General features: G+C 41.6%; 1 long non-coding RNA gene across 2 annotated transcripts in view; it reads left to right on the top strand.

Annotated features, from left to right (window-relative positions):
- The first annotated feature begins 13,023 nt into the window (after window positions 1-13,023).
- Window positions 13,024-14,484, top strand: part of LOC147272618 (uncharacterized) — a 217,339-nt gene continuing 215,878 nt past the window's right edge. Inside the window, exons 1-3 of one of the 2 annotated variants that reach the window (XR_015115910.1) lie at window positions 13,024-13,075; window positions 13,223-13,304; window positions 13,384-13,482. This is a non-coding gene — a long non-coding RNA (uncharacterized LOC147272618). The other variant, XR_015115911.1, reaches the window with a different exon arrangement.

Below are 14,484 nucleotides of genomic sequence, written 5' to 3'. Positions count from 1 at the left end.
GACCCACATCGTGCGCTCTTTCATTTCATTTCACCAAGTAGTGTGCTCAAATTTCATCTACAAACTGTTTAGTCCCCAAAAGGCTTTTGCAGAGATTACATATCTTTTTTTCTTCTTTTCATAAAAGATGCCATTAGTGTCTGGGGAGTAATGGGAGTCACTAATTTCATCGTTTGACCTCGAGCTATTCATCAGCCGGGAGGGGAGAGAATAATAGATAATGCGGGAGATGATATTATAATTTGGCTACCAGATCCGATAGTCTAATGACAGCATTAAGTCACACAGCTGTAAAGAAAATGTTTAGAGTTGTGGGGAACAAAAGAGCTGGCATCAAGAGGCTGAGTGCAGCAGGCAATCAGGCCCATAGTCCAATATCTCAGCAGGGTGCAAATGTAATGTTCCCGCAATTCCATAAACAAGGCGACATCCTTGTCATTTTTTTTTTTTGTTTTGTTTCTGCCAGGCCCTCAAGCAGCTCTTAAAAGTCACAGTAAAGGATGATATTTGTTTCTCCAGAGGATGGGATAAGGGTAGTAAAGCTGAATTGTTCTTTTTATGCCCTCATATAAGCCAAGGTTGTTCCCTTTTTAAATTAAAAAAAATCAACAGCAACACCACCAGAGTTTAAGAGGGCAACGCGCAAGCAAATTGTTAGCACAGGTGTTGTCAGAGGTGAAGCAGAGGTACAAATCGGCACAAATAAATGAATAATTGAGGGTGGTTACTTAAATCCCTCCCCTTCTTGTTTAGACATTTTTGGAGCATTAAGACTGAAATGAGGCCAACATGCAAATGAGAAATGTCGGGGTGTGAGACAAAAGCTTGTTTTCTGTGAGGATTTTTTATTTATTTATTTTTTTTAGGGTTCAGATATGCGAGAACACTCTTATAAGGACTGTGGAGTTTTCTTTTTTTTTTGTCATTTATTGGAAAAAACACTGCCATTGTTCAGCCTTGACAGCAGCCCCGTATTTTCTAGGGGCTTCACAGTGTCAACAAAGCTCTGTGGTTTTGAACTCTGGACAGCTGCATAATTCTTAGCCGTCCGAGCCTCGGAAAAGCCCACGAAAAACACCATCAGACGCCAGCATCTTATTCTCAAATCTCTGCTTCCGGAAGTTCGAGAGCCTCTGCCGTTTGTAGGACTTCGAGGCATAGCAAGACAGAGCACCACAGCTAAGGAGCTAGGGTTGAGGTCCAGTTATTGAAAAGTTGCTGGCGTGATTCCTGCTTCCCCCCAGGGAATTTGTCGGAAGTCGACACTTTGCATTGCAGCTTTGTGAACTCCTCATTTCAACATAGCAAAAGCCTGTTAAGCTAACTTGTAGCCTGTTAGCTCACGAGTAGCTTATTTTTGCTTGTTCATTTTCCAACTGAAATCTGCAAACCAGCAAAAAATTAAATTCAACACACTGGGTGTGAATACTGGATAGAAGGGGGAGAGATTTGCAAACAATTAGGATCACGGAAGCTCCAGATTGTTGGAGTAGCTGCTCATGTACTGAAATGACCTTCAGCTGTACTTACACATCACAAAACGTTATTTTCAAACAGTGCATGTGACTTCAACGAGCTGTGGTCCCGCGAATAACAATTAGATGAAGTTTTATAAACCGCAAAACACTTGGCTGTCGCGCAGAGTGTTTTTGAATCAGGAATTGTGTCATTTTTCATAAAAACAAAAACAAAACCACTACATAATGTGGCGCTACATCCCCAAAAACCTTTGTAGTTGACGGGATTAAGTCAAAAGAAATCAATGTGGTTCTTAATAAACGTGCTGTTTTCATCCGTGACCTCGATTCTGGCAAGGATTATAAAAATGGAGGCCCGCCTTCTTTAATTCTTCTTAAAATGTCAACAAGAAAAGTATCACGTACAACTGATTAGATATAATTCCAAGGAAATGACAGCAGTTTGCTTCTATCTCAGGGCAAATACGGTCAATCTGATCCACAAATCCACTCTCGATTTCCTCTTTGCTCGCATGCAATCGCAGGAATAGATTGTGTCCTTCTGCAATGTGGAGATCACACGCGGGGCCGTCGATCACTGCAGATAGCCTCCTTCGAGGCCACCTCCGCTTGATGAAGCTACGCCCATTCAAAGTATCATTTGAACGCCGTCGGCCACGTCTCACATTCTCTTAACCCCCCAACACCCCTGGGGTCAGGACCCCTCCGTGGTCGCCGTGCTCTTCGCTCGTCGTTCATCTGATCTCAGAGGGGGGACCAAGGCGAGGCGAAGGGGACTGATAGATGCGGCGTGCCGAGGGCGTAATGTATCGTGGTCCTTGCAGGCTGCAGAGATGAGGTTTAAATGATCTAGTACGAGGGGTTTGTAATCTCGCTGATCAAATTTGCCGGGGATCCTCTCCCAAATGCCATCTATATACGAGGAAGTAATGGAGTCCACCACCAGTGAACACAAGAGATGTGCTCGATCAAGCGACTCGCCGCAGCGGATCCCCAACTGCCCTCAAACACAGAAAATACAGAACACACAGATATAACAGATAGTTCTTCTTTTTGGACCGTATTTTTTTTATTTGAGAGGCCTGTTAAAACACTTGTTGCACTCCTTTTTGGTCAATTCCTACATCATAGGTGACTAATTGTATGACTAATCAGAGCAACAAAAAAAAAGAATTCTCATCCAGCTCTTGCATTAGTCACATGCCATATATAATGTGTACAAGATGAGTCTATTTTTAAAAGGAAAATCAGCCTGTTAGCTCCTGTAGATGTTGTCATAGCAACAATCCTGAGTAAAGATGCAAAGATATAGCATTCATAATGTAGTATCTCTAGACTAAGTATGTTTTTGGTTTTCTATGCAAAGCTGGAGAAGTAAAAGGAGTGAAATCCTAGAAGAGTGCAGAGGTGTAAGAATCAGCACTCCTGCACGAGAACAAAGAAAATATTGTAAAATAATAATTCCGTATTTATAGATCAACGCATTTCCCTGCGAGGGGGTGTGGTGTGTTTGTGTTCAATGGTTGCAACTCGGCCTCCCTGATGTGTAGCGTCACTATAAACTTGACCTTTTGACCCCCAAATTGGTTTCAGTTGATCTGCGAGTCCCAGTGGACTTTTCCTCAAGTTGCTCCAGAGGTAGCGCGTTCACGTGAGGTGACCTTCGCTGTAAGCTCATTTGCTTCTGGAGTCCCTGGGGGAGAACAAGTCTGAACCTAAAATCCACACCCCGAACCACAAATTAACACCGATACCGCAGTAAAAGTACATGTTTTTGTGTAACAAATACATTTTCCATGGAAGCCCGTGTATGCCAATTGGAAAAAGATGTTATTTTATTAGTTATTTTATACGTTATTTTATACGTTTTTTTATTATGTAGTTTGTCATAATGAATGAAGTTTGACTTTTTTGTCTCTTAATTTTGACTTTTAAATGTTACAATTACGATGTACTATCTTACGATTTGGACCCCACTAAAATGAACCATTTTGACTTTCCAATTATTATTCATCTTATTTCCTTTTTTTTTTTTTTTTTTTTTTTTAATCTTACCATTTTGACATCCTGTTAAATAATTTTGATTTACCATGGATTTACTTTGAGCTCCCACCAAGGCAGATTTTGTTCGTCTTTTTTCGTATTTTTATTTTAGGAGTAACCCCAGGAAGTCTTTGATATCTGGCAGCGACGGCTGAGAACACGCTTGAAGTCATTCACCTGCTGCGTTGTGTCCCCTAAGACACGGAGAGACCGCTTTGCTGCACTTCTGCATTCGAGAAGTCACGCCATTGTCCAACTTTCTCTTCCTCTTGAGATTTTCCTTCCCAGAAGATTCAGGAATTATAAATTGAAGCGGCGGCGGCGGCGGGGTACACTGCCAACACTGCTTAAGTTTAAAAGTTAGTGCAGGGTAAAAGGCTGGTGGCAACACTGGTGACCTTTTCTTTGTTTTGCGGTGGTATTTACGAGTGGACGCGGCGGCCTTGCTTCCTTGTGCATGCACGGGCTGATGAAGTCATCCCAAACTGCTGCGGGATTGTGAAACATTCACCCTACTGCCAGTTATTCAAATTACAACTGTCCAATACTCTCCAGAGAGAAGAGTCCTCACTTTGGTTCTCCGAAGCCCTTGAAGGAGGGCGCTTGCTTTGTACGGTGAACACGACCTCAGCGGATTATGCTGTGAAGCTTGACTGTGGTTAGAGGTCCTTCGACACGGGCGCACGTTCACTAAATCCTGAAACATTGCCCTTGACGTTTTTGTAAGCCTAATAGCAAACGATGTAGAAATCAGTTAATGTGATGTACGTTATGTGGACGCCTACCAAACAACTGTCAGCGAAAACAAAGTGTGGCGTCTGTTGCCTGTGGAGATATTGAGTGGTACGGCAATCTGTGTGGAAAATCAGCTTTCTCACTATGTATTAGGGCTCTGGAAAGCTACAGGCTCCTCTAAATAAAATGACAAAATACATCACCGGTGCATGCGCTCCAGCAGAGAGGTGCTCTTTGCTCTGACGCGCCATCGACAGCATGCTATTAATCTTCGTCTCCTGAAAAAAACATTACAAATCACAGAGTTTACAGACACGTGTTGGTTATAATTGATGCTTTTCAAGGGCTTCTCACTGTAAAAATGGCACTGTTTTTTTTTTAAGAGACAATCACGGTTTACAAACTTATTTTGGAGTCGTAGTATCTTAAATTGTTGTACTCCCGGGCCCTATTTTTTCGTACTTTATCACATTATTTTATTGACTTTTGGCATGGAAACCTTCTCTCCTGTAATGGCATCCAGACAAACGGCAGCCTTTTATTTTCACGGAGCTTCTCGTGCTGCTAATTATTGCAAAGCAGCGGCTCTTGAAAAAAACAAAACAAAACATAAATGACTCTAAGATCCAACTACGGCAGCATAGTCGAACTATAAATTACACTAATTTAGCCAAAAATGCTTGATTTTTGCAGTTTCGTTGGATATTTTTTTTCTCGTAAAAACTGCGACAAAACTGGCAAGATTGCAAACATGTCAGAACATGCCGCACTGCCACTTACACGAGAGGGTGAGACTTTCAAAACGTTGAACCTATTTTGATATCGTATCGTTAAGTTTCAGCAGTTTTGTGATGAGATCAGAGTGTTCTTACTTAAGACAGTGACCATTCTGATTAATTTGGTCCTGACTGAACATTTTTGATCCAAATACATGAGAACATAGGCTCGAAATATTCTGGAATCGACCCCTAGGAAGAAGGAAACATCCTCCAAACCCCTTCAATCCATGGTAATTGTCCCCGATAAGGTCATTTTGATACCGTGTCCTCTAAAATTAATGGAAAAAAGTGTCTTATCCTTCATCAAAGAGAATGTTTTTTAAAGCATGAACTCAAATCGAGCCTTTTAGGACTTCCTGGCCTGTCTGCAAAGAGAATAAACCAACTTTCCTCCAGATATTCTCTTTGCTGTTGATTTTTGTTTACATTTTAATCCAGATTTCACATCAATTGTTTTAGCGCTCCCTCTTCTTGTTGTTGTTTTTTTTCCCCCTGCGTCGCGGAAGCTTGAACGCGTCAATTTAGTCAAGTATTTCCTAATTCCTTTGCCGATGGCGTTTTTGAATAATAAACAAGACTTGAGCGGATTATGTTTTAAGACTCTTTCACTGTTGGAGTTTGGAAGGCAGAGGCCATGTTCGACAAATCCCCGAGCCTTGCCGCTGGCGTTTGATTAAGCCAAATGGAAAACAATATGGACATCACCGACTCTGACATCTGTACTTTTTACTCTCGGGAGCTTGTTTATCATCCAGCTGTATTTACTCATTTCTAATCACAGTCGGATTGCACTGTATTCCCCCTCAGATGCTGTGTGACAAAGTTTAATCATGATTTCATACACTTTTCATTTTTCCTCCCTCCCCATCAAAGTGGAGAGAGGAAGCAGCAGCAGCAGCAGCAGCAGCAGTATAGACAAAAAGCGCTCCTGCTGAGGAAATCAAAGAGCTGCTTCATCATAACGTGCTGAATAACACCACTCTTCCTCTTTTGTCACTCTTACCCCGTGACCCAAACAGCCAGCCTCGGGCTTTGAAGCGCTGCAAACAGTGCAATCTTCTCCTAATGACACTATTCAGTCGTTTATCTGACTTATTGTCAGTGTCCAACGTTTGCGTTTGAATTTTCCCAATATTTCTTTTTTTTTAAAGGCCCTCTTTGGGTTGTTTTTGATCAAGAAATGTGTCTTTGTGCGACCGGGAGTTGGCCAGAATGATATTTTATGACAGGAAACTGTCACGTAGTCACTGACGGGGCTTGTAAACAGGATGAACATGAAACTCAACATGATTTCAATGGCCTTTGAACACGTTTTTTTCATGTTTTTCTTTCTTAGTTGTGAAGCACGTTGAGCTGAAATCTTTGTGTGAAAGGTGCTACACGAATGAAGGTCTTAATACCTGGGAAAGTAAATCAGTAACAATCCAAATTTTAGGATTAATTTGAGGTGATGAGAAATGTTGCGGCAAACTGTTGGTTGATTAGTACGGATCCAATTTTTTTTTCTTTTTTTGCTAAATATGGGCAGGAATTTATCTTCTTTTAATTTGTTTCAATTTGATTTATTTTCATACTTTTATTTGTGACCCAGCCAAAAGCCAGCCAGATTCCAGCCAGTTTAATAATGTTTCGGCAAAATACTATGCTATGCTAAGCTATGCTACGATGCTAATCAGCAGAAGAGGAAGAAAGAGAAGAAGATGGAGGGAAGTAGAAGTCAACATGATAGTGTAAATAACAACAAGAATGTGTGACACAACACATCTAATAAAAAAGCTACCATATTTTTGATGATTTTAGTAAAATGAGATTAATTATTTTAGAGATCTAATTTCCAGATTATTTGGGTGACTTGTTGGATATTCAGTGTGATTTTGATTGATGCTTCAATCATTCAGCATTCACAAATTCTAAGGAGTCATTGTGGAAGCGTTGATGCCGTAAACTGAAGAGCGAAATTTTGGATGGTTATCAACGGACCTTGAAGTAGTCACTGAGTTCCCAGGCTGAAGTTTTCTCTGAAAGCCAGCTAAACTGAGCTAATGCTAAAGCAGTGTTACGTTACCGAGTCTTTAGGGTGGGCCCTCAAGTTGGGCAACGGCAGTTGTGCACCTATAAAAACACTCCCACCAGCAACAAGTGCATGCAGGACACCTGGACTCACGGGCTCCTGAATGGCGGGCCACATCCAGCCCACAGCCCACCTTTCATAAATGGAATCATGGAGCCATTATTTCCTTGCTGTTGTCTTTTTCCCACCAAATTCTACCTCTTGATCTCCTTTTCTTCTTTTACCATGCACAATGATTGCATTTATTACAACAGGCCAAATTCTGGCCCTGGGCAAATGTCTGATGTAATCTCGGACCCCCGGCTTCGCTGCTGATGTGTGCCAACTCTTTAAGGCCATGCTTTGCAATATCGAAGAAGAAAAAGTTAAAGTTCTCCTGGTTTCTGTGCGTGAATACAGCTTCGACCGACAGACACCCGTTGAAACGTGAACCTGCGGGCGATGATTCGCCACTTTTTCTGACTGATCTGAGAGCAGCCGGGCTTTTCTTTTGGTTGTGAACTCGTGTTCGTGCGACATGTCCAAAGGGAACTTTCCACTTTCCAGCTAAATGTGAGTGAGCCATCCAGGAAGAATGTGACTTTTTAATGTGTTTTTGTTAGCATAACCTTGTTTTTACATATCCTCAAGGCAAGGAACATAGCATCAATGGCACCATCACTGCAAATAGCTGTGTGTGTGTGTGTGTGTGGGGGGGGGGGGGGGGGGGTGGCGTAGCTTCATGTCCTTCACCTTGGCTCTCCATATCGGCTGAAAAACCAACACAATTTCCCACCTTTTTATGAGGTTGCCGCAAACAATTTGAGACCTCCTCGACCCGTGCGGCCCATTTTACTGCTGAATAAATTTAGTCCGCCTCATACCCACGCCTGGAATTTACTCGCTTCAAGCAAATATCTGTTATTTCAGAGTGTAGTACGGCAAAAAAGGACATTCCTCAATTTCGCTCGGCGAGATTTTTTGTTTTGTGGTGCCTGGAAATTGACACAAAGGTTTTTGATGTGTTTTATTTTATTTTATTTTACCCCCCTCCCCCCCCAAAAAAAGCCTACAAACGTAATAAATAAAATGTGAAAAGCTCAAGCTTTTGACTCAAATCAACCTTGATGTCTGCTTTATCTATGCATAAAACCAGCCTTGTTGATTAAATACACAGCAAAAATCCCCAGGGGGACGGATAAAAGAAACCCCTGTAAGTGATTCTGTTTTGACTGTCCAGGCCATTTTTTTTTTTCATTTGGTTTTGAAGTAAGCGTTACTGCAAATCACAAAAAAAGCAGCAGAAGGTTTAAAGACCAAAAAAAGAAAAAAAAATAGGAGAAAAAAAAAGAAAACAGTGACCGGATGCCTCGATTCACCCGCAGAGCAGCCGCAAATCCAGTCAAGTCAATATGCAAAAAAGCCTGTTTGACAAAACCTTTTCCCACAAGGACGAAGATAAAAAACAATGACAACAAACAATGCACAGTTTGGAGCCAGAGCTTTTTGTCTGGGTTGCTCAGCAATCCTGGTCAGATGTGTGTGTGTGTGTGTGTGTGTGTGTGTGTGTGTTCCTGCAATGAAGATAGCCTTATGTGCACCCATGGAGTGAAGCTAAACTTCCTTTCTTTGCTGTTTTTCTTGTTGTTGTTGTTGTTGTTGTTGTTTTGTTTTAGAGTCGACTGCGAGATTTTCGCAGCTCGTTAGCACAAGTCTATTGGTTAGCGACACGCGCTCGCAGTCTCGCAGAAAAGCCAGCCATTTATCTGTATGGTGAGACCGTCTTTATCGGTGTGCAAGGAGCATCTACACTCTTCAATTTCCAGATGTCTTATTGTGAAAAAGTATCCGCAGCATGACTCAGCAACATCGATTCAGGCCGTGCTAGCGGTGTGTTGAGGGGTAATATGTCATTGTTTCGATGAAGCTGTATGTGTGAATTGAGTAAAACGCTCAACTCGGACTCATATTTTTAAAAGCTGGTGGTGCATTATTACCTCAGGAAGGAGGACATGTGTTGGGTGATGTTTTTCAAGTGGTGTTATGTAAAACACCTTGGTAGATTTGCACAAATACTGTGGAGGAGTCAGGAAAGAACCCCATTGCATTTGTAGAAGATCCGTTTAGCATCGTTCAATATGGAACGCTGGGTTTGGCTGAGGTCATATCATGGAGGTGTGCACTCTGACGTTTAACATGTTAGCACTGTGTCGTTCACAAACCACTGGTGCAAAAAGTACGAATCGTTCGGGTGAGTGAACTGAATCTCTTCCTGAAATGACTCGTTCATTTCTCAGTTCAGCTGATCTCCTTGTTAACGAGTGACGTTGCAACAGTGAGCCGGAATCCAAAGTGACTCTTTTGAATGATTCAAATCACTCCCTGAGCTTCTGTGTGCCAGTGTTTCCGCAACGCTAAAGGCTAACTGGTCTGCTAGCATTAGCCACCAGGTGTGAGCCCTGTTCAGGCAGGTGTATGACCAAGAAGTATCACGGGTGGCAGTTTTGCTGCAAATGTCTGAATGTGAAGAATTTTTGTTGTTGATGATTTTGTTGATCGTTTGGCGTTTTCTCGATGTGACATCAGTTCTATGTCAACGCGCCATCGCCTCGCGCACGCATCTCGAGTGCAGTCTCATCTCCACTTTAGAGGGCACTCACACCCTGGACCTGACCCCCCTCCTGACAGTCTCCTACCCATCTGTATCCAAAACCCGTTTCAATTCATGGACTGTATCCTGTGAAAGACACGGCCGGCAGATCTTTACAAGTCCCCGAGGCTGGTACGCTGAAACTGTCTCGCCTGACGGAATAAAACTAATGATGCATTCCAGCGGCTCTCATCAACTCATAATGTCAAATATGTAAAAGTTTACGATCAAAAGTGTGCAAGTGACACGGGCAAACTAGGGCATGATTCCCGACTTTGTACTTGATGACATTTCACTCGTACACCGGACTAGTAAATAGATCCCCTCCGTTCCCTCCTTGTAACTAAAAAACAGAGTGTGGCTGCTCGTGAGAATAAAACCACAGCTTTATTGCGGCCGTATTTATTCCCCGCAATGTCTTGTTTCATTGGTCTGGTTCAAGCAACATAAAACTACTGATCAATGACCACCCCAGCACAGATACCTGCCTAAATAGAACACGTTCACATGAGACCTCTCAAATTTACAAGTTGAAGAGGACTGCCTGACAGCTTCATTAATTATCTGGCTAGTGGTCAATGGATTATGGGGAGAAGATTCACTGCTTGTCCTACAATATTTTTTTTTCTTTTTTTGGGTGAGGGGTGTATATGTTGGGGGTTGGGGGGCGGGGGGCTGTATTTCTTGGAGAAAATGAATTGTGGCAGACCTTGAGGGATTCAGGTCCTTGAAATGGAACACAGCAAGAGTCACTGGTGTCCTGAACCGCCAATAGATTGGTCTTTAGAAGTGCAATGGTGTGTGTGCAATGACAGAGAGGGCATGCACACACACACACACACACACACACACACACACACACACACACACACACACACACACACACACACACACACACACACAAAAAGAATTCTGGAAATTCTTCTCGGGCAAACTTTGTCACACATGTATACAAGAGGAGAGACAAGTTTATTGACTGACTGACAGAAAAAAAAAAACCCTCAAAAGAAATAGATGTAAAAATCAAAGTGACTTCCTGACAGATAGACAGAAATGATTGACAAGTCGAGGAAACAGCCGAGCAAACTTCTGCAAAAGGACTTTAATAGACTTGAACTGATAGGATACAGACATGTTGGGAACGATAAGCAGCTGGCCTTAAAAGTTGGAAGGAAACGAAGGATGTGTTTGAAAAGAGAAAATGTGAATAAATAATGATTGTCATGTATCATGCTTCTACCCTCCCCAGGTTTGATTTCAGTGTTCCACCAAAGTCAGGAATTTCTGACAGGGATATGAAGCTGTTTAAATCTTTTATCGCACCATTACTCCAGCGTGGGTTAATGTTTATTACAGTGCTGAACCTGGCCTTTGCAGCGTAGGTGCACTTAATCTGAAGGCTGCTTAAACACTTCCTTATCTCCTCCAAGGTTAAAAATCTAAAGTAATGAAGGCTGGATCATCTGACAAGGGAAATTCGTCGGCTTTGTGTCGTGATGCATGCAAATGAGGGGGAAAAATGTATCTGTGATTTTGACAGAATTTGACTGTTAGTTTGTGTTCAACTTTGACAGCAGGTGATCACAAATGTGGGTTAAAGGAACGCCTTTTTGGGGAAACGCTCTAATTTGTCTAAGACAGATATCCTTTTCTCATCCGTGCTGCATCAGGAGGCTGAGAACCACAGAAACCAGCTGACTGCTAATTAGCTTAGCACAATGAATGGTAGTGGTTGGGAAGTGTTAGCATACCTCTGTTAAAACTCATCATTTATAGGCAGAAGTGGAATTTATGATATCATATAATTCAAAAAGTGACTTCATAACAAATCTTAAGGAGAAGGACTGCTTTGGGAAAAAAAAGTGCATTTAAATACTTTTGCCAGCTGTATGCTAACACTTCCCATACACTACCATTCATAGTGCTGAGCTAACTAGCAGTCCTAGCATGTTGCTTTTCATTCTGTCAGGCTGTCACTAAATTTTTTTTTTTTTTACACTCTGGGATTTTTTTTTTTCCTTCTCAAAGATGTTTTTCCTTCTTAATAATTTTACAAAATGAGTATTGGTTGATCTGTGTTGCTAAGCATGTATTTTGATTGTTTTCCAGCACTAAGAAGTGATTTTTTTTATTTTTTTTGTGTGTGTAGCAGAACATTTTATTCAGTTCAGGTACAAATCCCTTTGACCCCCCCCCCCCCCCCCCTCAAGATGTTAAAATAAACTGTGGGACCTGAGAGCATGTGTCTTTGTGAATTTATTCCTTTTAACGAACAACATTAATGCAGCATCTTCGCATTTGCAAGATTAATTTTCTGTCAACAAACCGGCCGTGCAACACACAAGGTTACCTTTCCCATTCGCATATTTCACAGAATTAACCTCAGCTGACATACCTGCTGATAGTTTGCCCTCAAACATGGGTGCCTTCCAAATTTTTAATAGTGCTTTACAAATCTTTGACCACCTCAGTATTTTTTATGAGATGTTGACTATTAAAAGTCTAAATAACAATGCTTGTAATTAATCAGCATGCTAATTAAGCAACAAGTCCCCTCGTGGTCCCTCTGAAATAGTCTTTTATCTCTTTGGAATGAAGGAATGCTTCCCTCATTGTCTTAAAATACCCATTACTGATATTTAAATTAATGTAAATAAAGATGAGATAGACTCTTATTGTGCCATGGCCAAGTCTCCCACATTAAATGTCCTCAAATAAGTGAACGTGGACCCCGTCTGGGTTGCAGCTGTCTGTATAAACATCAATGAAATATGTTGCATTCAAGTGCCGTTTTCACTTTTGGAATCTGTTGTACTGACGTTGTTGTGTTTGTGAGCTTTACGTCCTCATGTGGGAACAATATGGAGTCTAGGAAGAAGATGAATTACATTTAAAGATTTACCTTTAGTCTTTCCATTTAGACTTTTACCAGACAAGTGTGTACCAGAACAAATGAACAATCCACCTCGTCATGAAATGTCCTTTTGAAAGTGCTAAAATCCTCATTAAAAATGAAAAAAATAATTTATACTTATGCCTCATCAAATATTTCACATAATACATAAAAGACCAGGCTTCTCGTTAGCTTTAGTTGGTTAACAAGCTTTTTAAATCTGTTGCTTCTCGGCGACGAGCGTAACGTTGGCCAAATTTGCGAATATAACGTTAGCAAATGGTAAAGGCCAGGCCTTTCTTTTACACAGCTTCACGAGTCCTATTTGAAGGCAGCAGTCGACTCCAATTAATGTCGGCCATTTTGTATAATCAAAGCAGGAAGTGCACAGGTGCAACACCTGGCTCCTTTTGTGACAAGTGTGAAGTGCTGAAAGTAGTAAGAAAGGTGAACAGTTTGAAGAATGTCAGCAACAGACACCTGTCAGCTAACCGCTAGCAGAGGGAGCTGGCAGATGTAGCTAATTTTTCAGTGTTAGTTGCTATGAATGCGACAAAAAACTGTGTTTCTAACATGAAAATATGCTCTTTTCAGGAAATATTGCAACAGCAAGAAATGCATTTGAATATGATATGACATGGATGCTTCACTACATATATCGAGGAGCGGGAGTTGGGTAAGCCATATTTCTTTACCAGCTCTACTTTTCCAGTGTTGCTAGCAGACAAAGTGCTAATGAGAAACTGCTTTGACAGCAGCCACAAAGAAACAAAAAGGACTTTAACAGCAGCGAATGCAGCGTTTATGTGGATACGTCATCCCCATGGAAAGAAGAAGGGCAAGCAGCAGGTCAGGTAGGCCACATTTCAAGCTGGTTGTGTCATTGATGTCTGAATGGCTGTGAATTAAACCTCATGCTTTGCTCCCGTTTGTGTTTATATGGTGTTGGTTGGGGTTTATTGCAGTTTCTGTCACTGGTTGACTTGAGTGTGGATTGTGAAAGGAGCCTCATGTTGCTGGTTGGTTGTGGTTTCATCGTAATGCTCAAGAGGCGTTGCAGGGCAGGGGAAGCTGATGCCATTCCATTTCTTTTGTAACTTGCTCGCTGGTTTGTTCACAAAAAAGTGCATTTGCACAGTCTTGGTTGTTAATAGGGCTTTGCTGGCACATTGTGTTCTATTTATTCAACTTGGGTTTGTTTATTATTGCTTGCATTGTTATTCGATGACATAGTTTACAACCTTGCTAAACTTGATTAATGGCTAAATGGCAGCAAATTGAGCCACCTGTTGTGCTCTTTTTGCTGTTTATAGGATGTAATTGGGGTTTTATTGGATGTTCAGTCACAGGTGGTGGTTTGGTTGTGGTTTGTGAATTAGCCTTCATGGAAGGTCTGCTTGCTGGTTGAGGGGAATTATTTTTTGAACCGTGGTAGAACGTTAAAGTGGCGTTCCATTTTTGTGTGCCGCCGTGCATACCGACAAGAATGTGAGTCATGTTTCTGATGCATGCGTTGATACTAAGGTATATGCAAATGCTCGATCTTTTCAAGACTGATGTGCACACATTGTATGATATATTTTTGTGCAGTGAATGGTCAGCGTCACTCACTTAACAGCTGAACTGCCTCAAGAGTTTGCTAGATTAGCCAAAGTGCTATCCAAAACTGCTTTGCTAACTTAGCTCCGAGCGAGGCTGCTAATCACCCTCATAGCTATCCAAAAATGGGCTAAAGCATTCAATGTGACATCTGAATAGCTGAGGGGTATTATACAGCTAGCTAGCAACAGGCTAGCTCATGGACGTAAACAAGAGCTAGCTACCTCAATAAATGACTGTTGGGCCCCAAACCATCA

Source organism: Aulostomus chinensis, chromosome 1, assembly GCF_037954235.1.
Source record: "Aulostomus chinensis isolate RoL2024-O1b breed Wild chromosome 1, RoL_Achi_v1.0, whole genome shotgun sequence".
In the NCBI taxonomy this organism is placed as follows: domain Eukaryota; kingdom Metazoa; phylum Chordata; class Actinopteri; order Syngnathiformes; family Aulostomidae; genus Aulostomus; species Aulostomus chinensis.
This window is presented reverse-complemented; position numbering and strand designations above follow the sequence as displayed.